The sequence below is a fragment of the Phocoena phocoena genome, chromosome 10 (genome assembly GCF_963924675.1).
Source record: "Phocoena phocoena chromosome 10, mPhoPho1.1, whole genome shotgun sequence".
NCBI classification, from domain to species: domain Eukaryota; kingdom Metazoa; phylum Chordata; class Mammalia; order Artiodactyla; family Phocoenidae; genus Phocoena; species Phocoena phocoena.
Genome location: NC_089228.1, coordinates 2,491,420 through 2,509,192, shown reverse-complemented (window position 1 = coordinate 2,509,192; position 17,773 = coordinate 2,491,420). Strand labels below are relative to the sequence as shown.

At 51.8% G+C, this 17,773-nt stretch overlaps 1 protein-coding gene across 1 annotated transcript in view; it reads left to right on the top strand.

The window, feature by feature from the left end:
• Positions 1 to 17,773, top strand: part of IQSEC1 (IQ motif and Sec7 domain ArfGEF 1) — a 327,675-nt gene that overhangs the window by 127,508 nt on the left and 182,394 nt on the right. The window lies entirely within an intron of this gene.

The window sequence follows — 17,773 nt, the reverse complement described above, 5'->3', positions numbered from 1 at the left end:
GAAACAGAAAATACACAGACAATAGAGGAAATAAATGAAACCAAAACCTTGCTCTTTGAGAAGATCAATATAGGTAATAAATCCTTAGATAGATTAATCCAGGGAAAAAAGAGAAAAGACACAAACTACCAATACCAAGAATAAAAACAATGACATCATTACAGGTTTGATACATATTTAAAGGAAAACGAGAGAATATTGTGAATAACTTTATGCCAGTAAATTAAAAAACTTAAATATATGAATTCCTTGAAAGACAAAAACTAAGAAATCTCACTCAAGAGGAAATAGATAACCTAAATAGCTTTATATCTATCAAAGAAATTGAAATTATATTTTAAAATCTCACAAAGAAAGCTCCAGACCTACATGTTTTTACTGATGAACTCTACCACACATTTAGGGAAGAAATAACATGAATTCTACACAAAATCTTCTGGAAAACTGAAAGGGAGGGAATATTTCCCAGCTCATTCTTAAAGACCTGCCTTATCTGTTACCAAAATCAGGCAAAGAAATACAAAAAAAGAAAACTACAAACAGGTCCCAAGGTGTAATGGTTAGCACTCTGGACTTTGAAAACTATAGACGTGACTTTCTGATGAACATAGATGCAAAAATTCTAAACAAAATGTTAGAAAATCTAATCCAGTAATGTATAAAAAAATTTATACCATGACTAAGTGGGATTTATTCCAGATATGCTAGGCTCGTTCAGTATTCAAAAATCAATCATCATAATCCATCATCTCAACAGCCTAAAGAAGGCATAAATCCTATGATCATATCAGTGATGCAGAAAAAACCAACACCCATTCACAATTTTTTTTGTTGGGGAAGTGGCACTGTGTGCTTTGCCGGATCTCAGTCCCCTGACCAGGGATTGAACCCAGCCATGGCAGTGAAAGCGCTGAATCCTAACCAGTAGACCACCAGGGAACTCCACCATTCACAGTTTTTAAAACTCTCAGATAAATAGGAATAGAGGGAACATTCTTTAACTTTTTAAAGATCCACAAAAAACTTACAGCTACCATCATACTTAATGATGAAGACTGAATGCTTTCTCTCTAAGATTGGGAACAAGAAAAGTATGTCCACTCTCACCTTTCTTATTTAACATATCACAGAGCAATAAGTAAAGAAAAAGAAATAAAAGACATATAGTTTGGAAAGGAAGAAATAAAATTGTCCCTATTTTCAGAAAAGGTGATTCTCTACATAGAAAATCCCGAAGAATCTACCAAAAAAACCCCTCCTAGAACTAACAAAAAAATTCAGCATGGCAGCAGGAAACAAGATCAACACACACAAAAATTACATTTCTACGTACCAAAAATAAACATGTAGAAACCAAAATTGAAAACACATACAATTTATAATTTCTACAAGGAAATAAATTACTTATGCATAAATCTAATAAACACATGCAGGATTTGATACATAAAAATGCAGATGAAAGAAAGCAAAGAAGACCTAAATAAATAGTGAGCTATACCATGTTCATGGATTATGGATGGACTGTGTTGGCAAACTCAACATAGTAAGGATGTTTGTTTCCCCAAACTGATCAATAGGCTTAATGCAATTCCTACCAAAATCCTATCTAGGATTTTGTAGACATATACAAGCTTGTTCTAAAACTTATATGGAGCGATAAAGGACCTAGAATAACTTAAAACAATTTTGGAAGAGAAGAATAAAGGACGAGGAATCACTTACTTATATTACTTACTTACAGGCTTATTATATCGCTACAGTAATTAAGACAGTGTGTTATTGGCAGGAGGACAGACATATGGATCAATGGAACATATAGAGAGCCCAGAAATACGCCCAACTGACTTTTAACAAAGATGCAAAGGCAGTTTAATGGAGAGAAAATAGCCTTTTCAACAATGGTGCTAAAGCAATTAGATATCCATAGGCTGAATAAATGAATGTCAGCCTAAATCTCATATCTTACACAAAATTTAACTCAAAGTAGATCATGGACTTAAATATAAAGCTATAAAACCTTTAGGGGAAAGAAAAATAGAAGAACATCTTCGAGATCTAGATCCAAGCAAAGAGTTCTTAGACTTGACACCAAAGGCACAATTTATTAAAGAAAAACTTGGACTTCAAAAATTAAAACCTTTTGCTCTGGGAAAGACTCTGTTAAAGGGATGATGCTTGGCCTCATTACCTATTAGAGAAATACAAATTAAAACCAAAATGACATAAATTTCTACATACCTATTAGGATGGCAACAATTAAAATGACTTATCATAGCAAGTGCCTGTGAGAATGTGGAGGAACTGAAGCCTCTACGATCTGCTGGTGGGAATGTGAAGTGTTGTAAGCTTATTGGAAGACAGGTTAGCAGTTTCTTAAAAGGTTAACCCTATACCTACCATATGCTCCAGCCATTCCACTCCTAGTTATTTACCCAAGAGAAATGAAAACGTGTTCACACAAAAACTTGTACACGAATGTACACAGCAGTCCGATTCATAATAGCCAAAAAGTGGAAGTAAACAAATGCCCATCAACTGATGAGTGGATAAACAAACAGTAGTATATCCATACAATGGAATTCTACTTGGCAGTAAAAAGCGACGAACTGTTGATACATGCAACAACTTAGATGGATCTAAAATAATTATGCTGAGTAAAAGAAGCCAGGCTAAAATATGTGCTGTGTGATTCCGTTTCTCTCTAGAAAGTGCAAATGAATTCTTATGAATCAGTGGCTGCCTGGGGATGGGGTCAGGTGGCAGGGTCAGTCCCCGAGACCTAGGCCAGTTACATCACTAAGGACAGTTCCACTAGTGCCCTTTCCTGAGCTCTTAACACTTGCCAGCCCACCTGGCCCGTCACAGCCTGGGCGTCTCCTCAGCCCGCACCTTCTCGATCCAGTGTGCGAGGGGGCTGCTACTCACATCCCCACCACCACCCGCCACTCAGGTTTGTCACTTGTCAAAGGATAGCCACAGGTGCAGCTGTCCTGCAACCTTTCAGAAGCCACATGGCGACTTGAGCCCGCCCAGTTGCGTGCTGGCCACTGACCCAGGCCAGCCTCGCCCGTGAGGGGCCAACCGAGGCCACGGGCCACGTCCCCTTGCAGCCAGCCCCCCAGCTTGAGGATGTCTGATTCCTCCGTCTCTGGCCCTCGGTGGTGCTGTTACCGTCCTATTTTTTAGAAGACGAAGACTGCCTTTCATGCAGATGCTGGTCATGGGTCTGAAATCAATTGCGGGTGTAGTGGGGACACAAATATTAGAACAAGTTCCTCCTTCATCACTGCCCGGTGATGCCTTCCGAGGCCTTTCGTGCTGAGCCCACGTCTCAGAATCAGCCCACACAGAGCCTCCCTGGCTGGGTTTTTTCTTAATCGTTTGCTCAGTGGGTGTCTTATTTAACATGTAATTGTCATCCTAGGGGAAATTGATTTCCAGGGCTTTGAATGGTCTTTATGAAACCTGTGAGCGTGGTGAACCCTGGCCCTGTCCCGGGGGCCAAGGGAGCCCCAGCACCCCTCTCACGGGAGCTCCAGGGGAGCAGAGCCCCAGGCTGCGTCCCGAGGTTCTCCAGGCTCTCTTTCTGGATGTGATTGACTCGGAAGTGGCTCCTGCGGTGTCTGAGGAGTGGGCACTCTGCCGGCCCCTCGGTGGCCCAGAGCCTGGTTTTGTGGTTGTGAAGGTGTCCAGTGATGAGCTCCTGTGACCTTGTCATCTCTGAGCTTCGGGGTCCATGGCAGCAAAGTGAAGACAGTCGGGGGAGCTGGGGGCTGGGCTTCGCCGGAGGCCTGCCCTGAGCCCCAGTGCCGCAGGCATCGGGCAGTACCTGCAGGGCATGGTGAGGGGCGCGCGGCCCACAGGCCGCCTTCAGCTCTGCATGGAGCTCTGCCTGGCTGCTTGTCCCCATCACCCCCTCTCTTTCAATAAACTCATTCATTGGTCCCTCCTTCCCTCCCTCCCTCCCTTCCCTTCCCTTCCCTTCCCTCCCTCCCTCCCTCCCTCCCTCCCTTCCTCCCTTCCTCCCTTCCTCCCTTCCTTCCTTCCTTCCTTCCCTCCTTCCCACAGTCATCCCATTCCACACCGAGCAGCCAGAGTGACTCTGATAAAACCCTCCTGCTCGGCACCTGCCCTGGCCCCTCCTCAATCACGGCAGAGACAAGGTCCTCCCAGTAACCATCACGGCCCTGACTATCTGGCCTCAGCCATTCCTGGGCTTCCTGTCACTCACTGGGCTCCAGGCACGCTCCTGCCCCAGGGCCTTTGCACTGGCAGTGCCTGCCGCCTGGCTTGCCCTTCCCCCAGGCACCTTGTGGCTCCCTCACCTGCTTCAGGTCTTCTCACAGACAGCCTCATCTCACAGAGGCCACCCCTGGGCAGCCTGCTTCATTTGCAGCCTCGTCCCCTTCCCCGGGGTGGGGTTGCTGTTCACGGTGCATGTCACCACCTGTTGCATTTGGCTAACTGTTGTCTCCCCACTGGAAGGTGAGGGCCCTGTGGGCAGCCTGGCCCAGGACAGGTGCTGGGAGCTCTTGCTGCCCCTGGGTGACCTGGATGGTTTCCACCCAGCCTAGACAGGCCTGGCCTTTAATTTAGATGGAGGTCCCCTTTCAGCTTCCTGTTGCCTCAGCGGTCCCCCGAGGCTGGGAGAGGTTCTGGAGGGATGCTCGTCACCAGCGCACGAGGCAGACCGTGGTTGGTCCGTCCCCTCCGTGTCACAGCTGGGAGTCCTGCAGGCCCAGCTCAGCGCCTGTCCTGGCCGTGCTCCCTTGATTCAGCGTTCGTGGAGCAGGGCGCCTTCTTCCTGTGGGCCAGGAACTGCTAGCTCCCTTCTGTCTGCCCAGACCAGGCCCCCAAGCCTGCCGTCTTCCAGAGACAAGAACAGCCTGTCTTGTGCCTGCCTGGCTGCACGTGATGGTCAGGCTGATGCTCTGTCCTCTCCGGGCTGGCTTTGGTCCTCTTGTGTCCTGGCTGCCCAAGACCTTGGCAGATGCCGGGCATATCGCTGATGCACAGCTCTGCTCAGGGCTACCGCCTCCCAGGCCAGCAAGTGCCTTATCCCCACAGGCCACCAGGAAGGTCCCTGTGGCCTCAAACTCCACACCGAGCTCGGTCATTCAGCCACGTCATCAACCAGCCATCCGTCCATCTGTCCATCCGTCCACCCATCCATTCAGCAAATAGTCACCAAGCAGCTATCCTGTGACCGAGCCTGCCGTGTGTGCTGGGAACAGGACAGAAGCCCTGCCTCCCTGGGACTGGCCTTTCCTCTCCCAGCTCTGGGTTCCTCCAGAGAAACGAGAAAACTAACACTGGCTTCTCCAGGAGGCCATGAGGAGTCCATGAGACAGGTGTAGAATGGGGATTAGGCTTTGCGGGCCGTACGGGCTCCGTCACCACCACTCCATCCTGCACCTGTCTCAGCCACAGACGAAACGTACACGAATGGGCATTACTTACAAAAACAGACGGTGGCTGGAGGTGGCCCGGGGGTTTGCTCGCCCCTGGTGGAGAGTCTGGGGTGGGTGCAGGATAAGGGGCAGCTGGCACTGTCCTCATATCTGAGAATGACAGTGTGATGATGCTGAGATGCCGTCCCTGTCTGGGATGCAGGACTACGGGAAACTTGCGGTCCAGGAGCTGCAGGGCGCTGGGGGTACACAGGGAGGAGGTGAGACTTAAACAAAACTGCCTTCTGTTTAAATCTGTTTAAATGTCGTTTAATCTGGGGTTCCCTGGGTCCACATGTAATCCCTAACCTAGTAGGGTACATTCTCTGAGAGAGGGAAGCTAGGATTTAACTCGTGACTGAGGGCTGCCCGGAGCCCAGCTGAGGCGGCTGATTTCACCATCATTTTGAAGGAAGCCTGGGCTGTGCCCCTGGGGGCCATGAGGGTCTCATGGACCCTGCTTCCTTGTCTGCAAGACTCCTCAGCTGGCCCTACCCTCGCTCGCTCCCCGGAACTCCGAGATCCCTCTGCTCAGCGCTCTGTCCAACCCCATCGCAGATCACATGGTGAGCTTTTCATAATTAAATGTATGCCTCCTCCCTCTAGACAGTGAGCAGCCCCTCCTCAGGGAGGGGAAGAGGGAGAATTAACATTAACGAAGTGTGGGCCACGTGTGGTCGTGGGGAGCCGTGCAGGGAGCCCAGAGAGGTTCCATGCCTGCCTGAGGGCACACAGCGTAAGAGCCACAGAGCTGGGATCTGGAATGAGGACCCTCCCTCGATCCCCTGGGAGAGGGCAGACGTGAGGAACCCAGGCTGGAGTCAGAGAGACCTGGGTGGCAATAGGTCTCTCTCCCAAAGCCTCAGTTTGCTCACCTGTAAACTGGATGCAGTGACGGTCACCACCTCACAGAGTGGCTCTGAGGATCCAGTGAGGCCGGGAGGGAGGCAGGAGAAGACAGAGTCCTTGCCTGTCTCTTGGGCCCTGAAGGTCACTGCTGCTGCGGACTGCCTGGCCGGACCCGTGTGCACCCTGGTCCCTGAGCTGGAATGGCTGGCGGCAGGCCTGCGTGCAGTGTCCCTGTGCCAAAGGGGATGCCTTCCAAGGAACATGCCACCGTGGCCAAAAACAGACTCCAGAGCCTTCCCGGGCAGGTGAGAACCGCGGGGGGCGGACCCCTCTCCACCCCCCAGTCCTTGGCGGCCTCCCAGGCAGGGCTGCAGAGAACTGGGGAGGCTGTGCTCAGCTGATGAGGTTGGGTGCGGATGGTCTTGGATACTTACAGAGGCCGACAGCAGTGCTGTGCTGCCCTGCGGGAGCCAGAGCGTGTGCCGTAGTCAGGGATCCGGGTGCGCACGTCACCCTGCAGGAACCAGAACGTGTGCCGTAGTCAGGGATCCGGGTGTGCAAGTCACCCTGCGGGAACCAGAGCGTGTGCCGTAGTCAGGGATCCGGGTGCGCACGTCACCCTGCGGGAACCAGAGCGTGTGCCGTAGTCAGGGACCCAGGTGCGCACGTCGTCCTGCCGCCCATGATCAGCTTCATCATCGTCTACCATGAGCGTTATATCTGCAGCCGCCCTCATTCTACATCCACCTGCGCAGCCAGACTGTCCGAGATGCTCTACACCGCGGTCTAGAAACCACCACCACATCCAGCCCACTGGCTGCTTTTTTCTTTCTTTTGTGAAAGGTTTTGACCATTTATTTACTAAAAAGCGTCAGTCATGGAAAAAAACAGAACTTTTCCGGTCTTAAGCTGATTTTGCAGTTTATTAGAATCTCTGTATTAAATCATAAACCGTGAGTTGCAGCATGGTGATGGTATCAAGGCATCTGAGATTATCTCCACTCGCCGTTCATACCCCACAATCAGCTCCCTTGCTCTGCTTGCATCACCATGGAACTACCTTTAAAAGTTTGTTTCTTCAGTTGTTGGCAGAAGCAGGTTTACAGCTGAAGAAACTTTAGCTCTGAGCCCCTTGGTTCCCTGGATCCCTTTTAAGGTTGGGGTTGGAGGGACTAAGAGATGTGTTCAGGTGGGCATACGCTTTTTAGTTTCTGTTTACTTTTTTATTGTGGTAAAAATCTACATGACAGGACTTTCCTGGTGGCACAGTGGTTAAGAATCTGTCTGCCAATGCAGGGGTCAGGTTCGAGCCCTTGTCCGGGAAGATCCCACATGCCGCGGAGCAACTAAGCCCGTACGCCACAACTACTGAGCCTGTGCTCTAGAGCCCGTGAGCCACAACTACTGAAGCCTGCGCGCCTAGAGCCCATGCTCCGCAACAAGAGAAGCCACTACAGTGAGAAGCCCGCACACCGCAAGGAAGAGTAGCCCCCGCTCGCCGCAACTAAAAGCAAGCCCGCGTGCAGCAATGAGGACCAAACACAGCCAAAAACAAACAAACAAATCAATCAATAAATAAATTTATGAAAAGAAAATCCACCTGCCGACGCAGGGTACACCGGTTAGAGCTCTGGTCTGGGAAGATCCCACATGCCGTGGAGCAACTCAACCCGTGCACCACAACTACTGAGCCTGAGCTCTAGAGCCCACAAGCCACAACTACTGAGCCCGTGTGCCACAGCTACTGAAACCTGTGCACCTAGAGCCCGTGCTCCACAACAAGAGAAGCCACCGCAATGAGAAGCCCATGCACCGCAAGTAAGAGTAGTCCCCGCTCGCAGCAACTAGAGAAAGCCCGCGCGCAGCAACGAAGACCCAGTGCAGCCAAAAAAAAAACAACTACATGACATAAAATTTACCATTTTAACCATTTTTAGGTGTACAGGTCAGTAGCATTAAGAACACTCACATTGTTGTACAGCCATGACCAACCATCATCTCCAGAACCTTTCATCTTCCCAAACTGAAACCCATCAAGCACTAACTCCCCCTCCCCCTCCCCCAGCCCCTGGACCCCACCATTTACTTTCTGTCTCTATGAATGTGACTCCTTTAGGGACCTCATATGAGTGGAATCGTATAGTAGTTGTCCTTTGTGACTGGCTTGTTTCACTGAGCATAATGTCCCCACGGTTCATCCATGTTGTAGCAGGTGTCAGATGTCGTTCCTTTTTAATGCTGAATAATATTCCATGTATGTATGGATGGACCACACCTTGTTTATCTGTCATCCATTGATGTACACTTGGGTTGTTCCACGTTTTAGCTACTGTGAATACTGGTACATGGGTGTGTGTATGTCTCTTTAAGAGCTTGTTTTCACTTTTCAGCGTATGCCCAAACGTGGGATTGCTGGATCACAGGCTGATTTATTTTCATCTTTTGAGAAACCTCCATATCATGTCCCAGAGCAGCTGCACCATTTTACATTCCCACCAACAGTGCACAAAGGTTCCGGTTTTTCAGCATCCTCACCAACACTTTTTGTTTGTTTGTTTTGAGATTTTGTGGGGTTTTTTTTAATAGTAGCCAACCTAACGGCTGTGAAGTAACTCACTGTGGTTTTGATTTGCATTTCCCTAAGTCAAGCATCTTTTCCTGTGGATATCGGTCTTTTATGTATGTATATTCAGGCCCATTTTTGAATTGGCCCATTTTTGAATTGGCCCATTTTTGAATTGAATTATTTGGGTTTTTGTTGTCGAGTTTTAGGAGTTCTTTGTATGTCCGATATCAGTCCCTTATCAAATACGTGATTTGCAAATATTTTCTCCCATTCTGTGGGTTTTCTTTTCACTCTATTATTGTGCCCTTTGATGTACAGAAGTTTTTAATTTTGATGAATTTCAATTTAAGTATTTTTTTGTTGCCTGTGCCTTTGGTGTCATATTCAAGAAGTCATTGCCAAATCCGTTGTCATGAAGCTTTCCCTCTATGTTTTCTTCTAAGATTTTTATCATTTTATCTCTTAGGTTTAGGTCTTTGATATATTTTGAATTAATTTTTGTATATGCTGTTAGGTATGGGTGTAACTTTATTCTTTTGTGTGTGGAATCCGGTTTTCCAGGCACCATCTGTTGAAGGCTACCCTTCCACCATGGAGTGGTCTTTGCACCCTTGTTGAAGATCACATGACTATGTGTGTGCGAGCTTACATCTGGAATCTCTGTTCTGTTCTGTTTCTGTAGGTAAAGTTGTATTGGGACATGGTTGCACTCATCTGTTTATGTATTGTCTGCGGCTGCTTTCGAGAGAAAACTGGCAGAGTCCGAGTAGTTGTGACAAAGAACACTTGGTGCTCAAAGCCAAAAATACTGCACCCTGGTCCAGCCCACGCCCCGGCTACACAGCCCCACCGGGCCTCCCTGGTCCATGAGGGCCCCGGACGGTCACCTCCAGTGTCCCCACCACCCACCCCCGGCAGGCAGCGCCAGGCCTAGCACATCGTAGGCCTTCCGTCACTGTTGTTCTTTTATTGATCCCCGTTGAGCCAGGAGGATTTACAGCTGCCTCTGGCTGGTTCATCTTCCAGGGAGAAGTGGCAAAGAGGTTAAAGTACTACAGGACCCCTCATTCACCCCTAAGGCCCCTCATTCCTTCCCTGAAGGCCCCCTTCCCTAGACACTGGGCCAGGGGAAAAGCTGAGAGGCAGGGGCTGTAGTGTAGGCGACGGGTAAACTATTTCGCAGGGTCCTGGAGGCTCCCGCTGCACCAGATGTTAACCTTTCAGTTGCTGATTTGTAGGAAAGTGGGCAGCAGGTCCACGCAGGTGGCCAGGCTGTGGGAGGGGCTCAGGGCAATGGCGACTTACCACCCAGACCAGGGTGTTTACCATTCAGCAGCTCTCGATCCCAGTACCGACCTCACCTGGTGGAAGGGGCCTAGGGCCAGCTGTAGCCCATGGTAGGTGCCCACTCCCGGCACCTGGCCCTGGGCATTTGTTGTTGGCCATGGATGCAGTAATTGGGGCCAAGATGTTCTGAGTGCCTGGGTCCAGCTGCCAGCGTGTCCCTCCCTGGCAAGACGGGGCATCACGGTGCCCTCTTTACAGATGAGGAAACGCATCACAGAGACTTATCCATGGTCACGGAGTGAATAATGGGGACCCCCCGCCAGAGGACATCTTGTGGGCCCAGACCTCTGAGGAACACTGTGACTTGGACCCGTTTCTGGCCGGACCCTCATCCTGAGACGGGTACCCACTGTCGTCTGGACTGTGTCCTCACAAGGCTTTCTGTGCATTTTCAGGCACCACACGCGCTAAGCTGACAGCGTTCTGTGCACAGTTCCCTCCCCCACAAGCAGAGTTGTGCTGTGTCGGAGGGTTCTGCAGCTGGCCCTGCGGTCCCGGAACTTTTCCTCATGTCACCTGTGACCTGCAGCTTGGAATGCCTCACAGCACATCTAGCTGGTCCCCCACCGAGGGACATCCAGGTTGCTCTTTGGTTCGGCTTTCCTTTTATTTGCTGAGCCCCTGCCACATGGGCCCCTCGCAGCTGGCACCCACCCCTCCCCTCCCTGCAGTGTGTCCATGCCTGCTTATCACCCTCAGGAGACGGGAACTCCTAGAGGGTGGGGGTCTTGCCCCCTGGCCACCCCACCCCTGCCTAGGGCCTTGCCCACCTCCTGGTTATGGGTGAGCTCTCCTCTGGGTGCCGCACCTGCTGTGATTTCTCTAACCCTCATTCCCCACCCCAAGGCGGGCAGGTGTGAGCCTCATCTTACAGACACACACGCTGAGGCCCAGAGTCCTGGAGTGGGTCAAGGTCATGAGGGCGGGCCGATTGGCTCCAGGGCCTGTGTGTTTAACCGCTGGCTCTTCAACATGGAACCCGCCCAAATGAACTGAATCCCCCCTGCCCGGCAACAGCCCTTTCATTACTGCCACCTACCTTCTCCCCTCGCCCTGGATCTGGGCAAAGGGGCAGCTGACAAGGGCTGTTACAAGCTGTGTGACCTCGGTTGGTCACTTGCCCTTTCTGAGCCTCAGTTTCTTCACTGTGAGAGGGGCTGGTAGCAGAACCCTCCTTGGGGGGGGTGGCGTTGGAGGGACCCCTGCAGCGCCAGGTGCTCAGCGGGAGCCTGAGACGAGAGCACCCGCTGCGGCCGAGAGCGGCTCTGCGGTTCAGGCCTGGCCACCTCCCACCCAGTGATGGATGTGCAGCTGTGCGGCCCGAAGCCAGGGAGAGTTTGTGATGCTCCGGCTGGTTTTTAATCACAGCAAGAGGAAATTGGGCAGATGCAGACGCTGAGTCACGTGACAGCGCTGTCTCATGTCTCACTCAGCTTCCCCTGGCCTCGTGGCGACATGGGGGGTGCAGGTGGGGGGCTTCTGCTCTTGGGAGCTCCCCCAGAGTCCCTCAGGCGCCCCTGCCTCTCCCATGCCTACTGTGCGCTGGGCCAGGCCTGTGCAGCCAGTTCAGGAGAGGGACGTGGGGGCAGGGTGGTGGAACTCGCACCCCTGCCCGCCAGCACACGCTCCTCTGCTGGGTGGACCGCCTGGCCTGCCACGGCTGGCCTCACAGCCTAAGAGGCTTCTGTATCTGCCATGGGAGTTACTCGGAGGTGTCGAGGCCACCTCCACTCAGGTGTCCCTTCCTCAGGGAAGCCCTCCCTGACCACCCTACACAGACTGTCCCCTTCACAGCTCTCAGGGCTGGGGCAGAGCTTTCTGCACGTAGGTCTACTTGTCTGTTGTCTGTCCACTGAGAATGATCACTGGCACCTATGCAGCACTTGAAGACCTATGCAGGGTACTGTGCTGGGTACTGTGTGCAGGGTACTGTGTGCTGGGTACTAGGTGATAGGTACTGTGTGCTGGGTACTATGCAAGGTACTGTTTGCAGAGTACTATGTGCTAGGTGCTGTGTGCTGGGTAGTGTGTGCAGGGTACTCTGGGCTGGGTACTCTGCTCAGGGTACTATGCCAGCCCCTTCACAGGTGTTAGCAGTCCCGACAGCCTCACTTTTCAGATAGGCACAGAGAAGGTCCGGAATTGCGTGAGGTCATCCAGCTTGCAGTGAGCTGGGCTGGCTGGTAAGCTGGGTGTTCCCGGCATTCCCGGCCTGTGTGTGCTGTGCTTCTCCCTGTGGGCTCCCAGCGGTGAGAATGCTCCAGACATCCGGTGGGCACTCCATCAGCAGTGGTGCGTGTTGCCCTTGCAAGTGCTATGCTGAGTGCTGGGGGCCCAGGAGGAAGCCGCTAACTCGTGCACCAGCAGCGCTGGGAGAAGATGTCAGGAAGGACACCGGGGACAGGGGAGGGGGGCGACTCAGCTCTGCCTTTCAGGCTGAGTAAGGGTCCAGCTGGCAGGTGGATGGGAGGAAGGGCAGCCCGGGCAGAGGGACCAGCATATGCAAAGGCATGGCGGGTGCAGGGAACGGTGGGGAGGGGAGGGGCCGGGCAGGGAGAGGAGGTGGGGAGGCTGCCCAGGGTAAAGGCTGGGGAGTTTGCAGAAAACAGAGTCACTCCATGTTTTAGGCAGCTCGGGCTGCTGTGACCAAATCCCACAGGCTGGGTGGCTTCAGCAAAAGAAGTTTATTTTTCCCAGTTGTGAAGGCTGGCTGGCCAGGGTGGAGGTGCTGGTGTGTTCAGTGTCTGGTGAGAGCTCTCTTTCTGGCCTGCAGACGGCTGCCTTCCTGCTGTGCAGACAAAGGAAAAGGAAGACATCTAACACTCCGGCCTCTGCTTTTCTTCTTCTGAGGACACTAATCCCATCATGTGTGCTCCACCCTCACGACCTCATGTAACCTAATCACCTCCCAAAGACCCCACCTCTACACCCCATCACACTGGGGATTAGGGCTTCAACACATGAATTTGGGGACACAAACATTGGGTCTATCACACTCAGCTCTCTGAAGCAGAAAGAGTTTTCAGACGGGGTTAGATGCTCACGCACATCCTTGGAAAGTCTGGAGGCACAGGTCTGGGCAGGTCTCGAGGAAGGAGCCCAGAGCAACACTACAGAGATAGGGTGGCGGGAGCGGCGGGAGTTGCTGCAGGCTTTGCCACAATGAGGAAAATGGGGGGTGGGGTGCGGGGGCTGCCAGTCGAAGGGTCAGGAAGCTAGGCTGCGGTCAGCATCCAGGAAGCGCGGTTGTTGACCCGTGCGTGTGCTGGGAGGGTGCTGCAGGGGCCGGAGAGGCCAGGTCAGGACACCCCAAGCCCTGGCTGCAGGGAATGGGGTCTCCAGCCCGGCTGGGCAGGCGGGGCCGGTGTTCCCTTTTGCTTCTTGCCTGCTCCCTGGACCGTCCTCTTTGTGTCCCTCCAGGCCCCTCTGTGTTTCTTCTTATGGGGTGACAGCTGGGTGCAGTCATCCCCCAGCCCCCCTCATCCTTGTTTACTGCGAGGAGGCTGTTCCCTGGTAAGCTCTTTAAGACGGGTTCATGGGCATCGCCTCTTTAATTGGCGTCCCGGCCCACCCAGCGTAAATCTCAAACCGCAGTCACACAGAGTGGAAATCTCACAGGCTGGGGCAGTGGCCCCCCTCTGCATTAGTGTCAGAGGCTCAGCAGCCCAGAAGGTGCCTATGATGGGGTGTCAGGCAGCATTTTTGTGTTCAAGACACAGAAGCCAACTTTGGCTAAAAGAGAATCAGAGATGGGTCAGGGCGGGGGGGATGCCCACGCGGGCAGGAGTGTAGTGGGTGCAGGACCAGGCCCGCGAAGGCAGAGCCAGGGCAGTTTGGTGGGGGCCAGGGAGCAGGAACCGGTGAACCGGCTTGTCCAGACACCCTGTTGGAATCACTCAGCTGCCATTACATGGGGGTTTTCTATTTTTACTTTTCCTTACTTTATTTGTATTGAAGTATAGTTGATTTACGATGTGGTAATTTCTGCTGTACAGCAAAGTGACTCAGTTATACACATATATACATTCTTTTTCATATTCTTTTCCATGATGGTTTATCACAGGATATTGATATAGTTCCCGGTGCTGTACAGTAGGGCCTTGTTGGTTATCCATCCTATAGATACTAATTTGCGTCGCTAACCCCAACCTCCTGATCCCTCCCTCCCCCGTCCACCCCCTGGGCAACCACAAGTCTATTGTCTGTATATGTGAGTCTGTTTCTGTTTCATAGTTAAGTTCATTTGTGTTGTATTTTACATTCCACATCTAAGTGACATCATATGATATGTGTCTTTCTCTGTCTGACTTACTTCACTTAGTGTGATAATCTCTGGGTTCATCCGTGTTGCCTCAAGTGGCATTGTTTCATTCTTTTTTTATGGCTGAGTAATATTCTGTTGTGTGTATGTACCTCTTTTTTATCCATTCATCTGTCAATGGACGTCTAGGTTGTTTCCGTGTCTTGGCTGTTGTGAATACTGCTGCTATGAACATAGGGGTGCGTGTATCTTTTTGAATTATAGTTTTGTCTGGATATAGGCCCAGGAGTGGGATTGCTGGGTCATATGGTAATTCTGTTTTTAGTTTTTTGAGGGATCTCCATACTGTTTTCCATAGTGGCGACACCAGTTTACATTTGTGTGGGGGTTTTAGATTATAAAATATTTCAAACCTAGGGAAAATAAAAAGAACAGCCTATATATATAACACATCCGATGTGCCCAGAAGCATTGTAAGCATTTAATAAACAAAAATTCCTTGAATCCTCGTCATGACCCCCTGAGGCAGGTGCAGTGTTTTCAGGTAAAGAAACAGGCTGAGAGCTACTGCCCAGGTGAGCTAGGGCCGTATGGATGGAGAGCCCGGTACCCCCCCAGCCGCGCCATCCGGATGCGCGTAAAAGGAGGGAGGGGAGGAGGGAGAGGAAGCTGTCACTCCAGCTGCCCCTGCCCCTGCCTCCCAGGGTGGGCGGTCCTCTGTGTAAGTCTGAGCATTGGCCTTGGAGCCCAGGGCCCGTGAGGACCCTGGCAGCCCCTGTCTGAACCCCTCCACCACACACTGCCCACTCTCTGGACATGCCCTTCCGTGGCTGCTGTCTGGAGGTCTGTGTCTGAGGTCAGGGCCCCAGAGGGACGTATTGGCCGTGTGACCCCCGAGCTTGGAGGCCACACCCTACCCACCCACGTCCACAGTCCGTCATATTTCCCTTCCCAGCATTTCCCGACTGGGGGGCCGTAACCTGCAGGTCCCTCCCCCCATCCCCACAGAGGGGCTGTGATGTCCACAGGCTGTTGTTTCATCTGTGTGATTTGTACAGACTCTGTCACGGGCTGCTTATCTCCGTGCAGCCTGCCCTGTTTGAGCCGCTGTGGTGTTTTGAAGCTTTATCGGCTCTAGGAAGACTTGACCAGCAAGGGAGCACGAGCTTCTCTGCCTGGGAGCCAGGCAGCTCAGGACTGCAGACTCAGAGGGGTGGGCTTGTCCAGCCCGAGCTAGGGAGGGAGGTTCCCACCAAGACTGACTCACGACAGGATGAGGGGATGCCCTCGTGCGAGAGGGGAGATAAGTGTGCGCGGCTGGAAAGTAGCGCGGGACCACGCTCGCTGCAGCCTGGAGGACAGCGTGGACGTTTGTGTTGAGTATCCCCAAATAACCACAGGCTTGACCCGTAATCCTGCCTCTTGGAATGCTCCTGAAGGAACTCCTCATAGATAAGAACACGGATGCCTCGCCGCGTTGTTTTATGATCACAAAATACGACCAATAACATTGCTGTCTAAAAATAGATGTTTCGTTTCATAGTTGACACTACAGCCACGTGTATGAGTGTAAGAGAGTTGTTAAAAATTAGGGTTTTAAGGGCTTCCCTGGTGGCACAGTGGTTGGGAGTCCGCCTGCCGATGCAGGGGACGCGGGTTCGTACCCCAGTCCGGGAGGATCCCGCATGCCGCGGAGCGGCTGGGCCCGTGAGCCATGGCCGCCGGGCCTGCGCGTCCGGAGCCTGTGCTCCGCGGCGGGAGGGGTCACATCAGTGAGAGGCCCGCGTACCGCAAAAAAAAAAAAAAAAAATTAGGGTTTTAAGAAGATGAGGTGGAAGGATGCCCGTGAAGTTACATTCACTAGAAAAGTGAAGGCAAAACTTAAAACTCCAGCAGTGTGTCAGTTAGGTAAAAAATAAATACCTTGAAAAAATGCCTAGGAGAAAATGAACAAAAAGGCAGAGAGGTGGTTTCTAGGTGGTGGGCCTATGGGTGACTTTTGTTTCTTTTGTACTTTTCTGTAGTTTTCTAGATTTAAAAGCTCCAGTGATATTAGTGGCAGCATGAAGGGTTTGGTCCCCCAGGGCTCACTGGGTGGGGGGCTGGGGAGCTCTGCTCAGGGCCAAGGTGGGCCAGGCTGGTGCATGGAGTGGCGGGGGTGGGGGTGAGTCCTCATGCATCTCGCTGGCCGGGTTCTGAGCCACAACTCCACCACCACGTCCATGCCCAGTGGGGCTTCCCTGGAGTATCAGACCCACCAGCTCAGAGTTCTGTGGGGTCTGGCAGTCAGTAGCAGGGTCTTCGACCATCAGTGGAAGTCCTGGCAAAGCCAATCTAAGTGGTAGGAAAGCACAGCCACCATGACGCCAGCAGACATTGTACCAGCTGCCGGATTTGGGTTCCAGCTCAGGTCTGAGCAAATCCCTGGTCCTAATCCTGCCATTCTCACCAGCTGTGTGACCATGGGCAAGTGACTTAACCTCTCTGAGCCTATCTAGTTTCTTCATGCATACAGCGGAGATAACGATTACCTGAATTGGTTGCTGGGAAGGTTAAACACGTGGGAAGCATCTAACTGTGCTGGCCACATAGTAGGCACTCAATTAATTGTAGTGGCCACGGGGATGGTGCTCATGTGGGTGATGTCCTGTGCCTTTACTTACCTGGATGGTTTCTAGAGGGTCTGGAGCACAAGGTTAGAAGTGGGAACTGGCTTTATTTTTCTCCAGCCACTGCTCTGATCGGCCCTGGCTTGGACTTTCTTTCAGTTCCTGGATGACTGTCTTTAGACACCTGCTGGGGGTGTGCGGAAGCCCCAGGTCTCTGTCCAGCGTGGTGCTGGGGGGTCACCCGAGCCATCTCACCCCTTTCCCACATCAAAAAAAACACAGGCGATGAGAGACGGCCAGGGGTATGCCAGCTTTGTGGCATTTTACACGTTCATTGTTACTCTGGGTTGGCATTTCATTAAGATTTAAGCGTTTCCATAAAACCACCCGAGTCTTTTACTACTTCCATTATTCCTGCTAACTCCGCATGGTTGGGTGACTTCAGTGGGCCACAGAGCTGCCGTTTGGTGTCTCTTCTCACACAGGCTTGACATGTTGTATTGGGGGAAGTGTGTACTTAGGATTTTCAGGTTGTGACCTCCCAGATGTTCTAACTTCTGGAGACGGCTGACCGCCAAGATGTTTATTCAGTCAGTCGTTTTATAAATACATTGAGCACCTGCTCAGAGCTTGGCCCTGTGCTAACCCACAGGGTAGGAATGGGTAGGAATTCGTTTCTGATTCTGAGAGG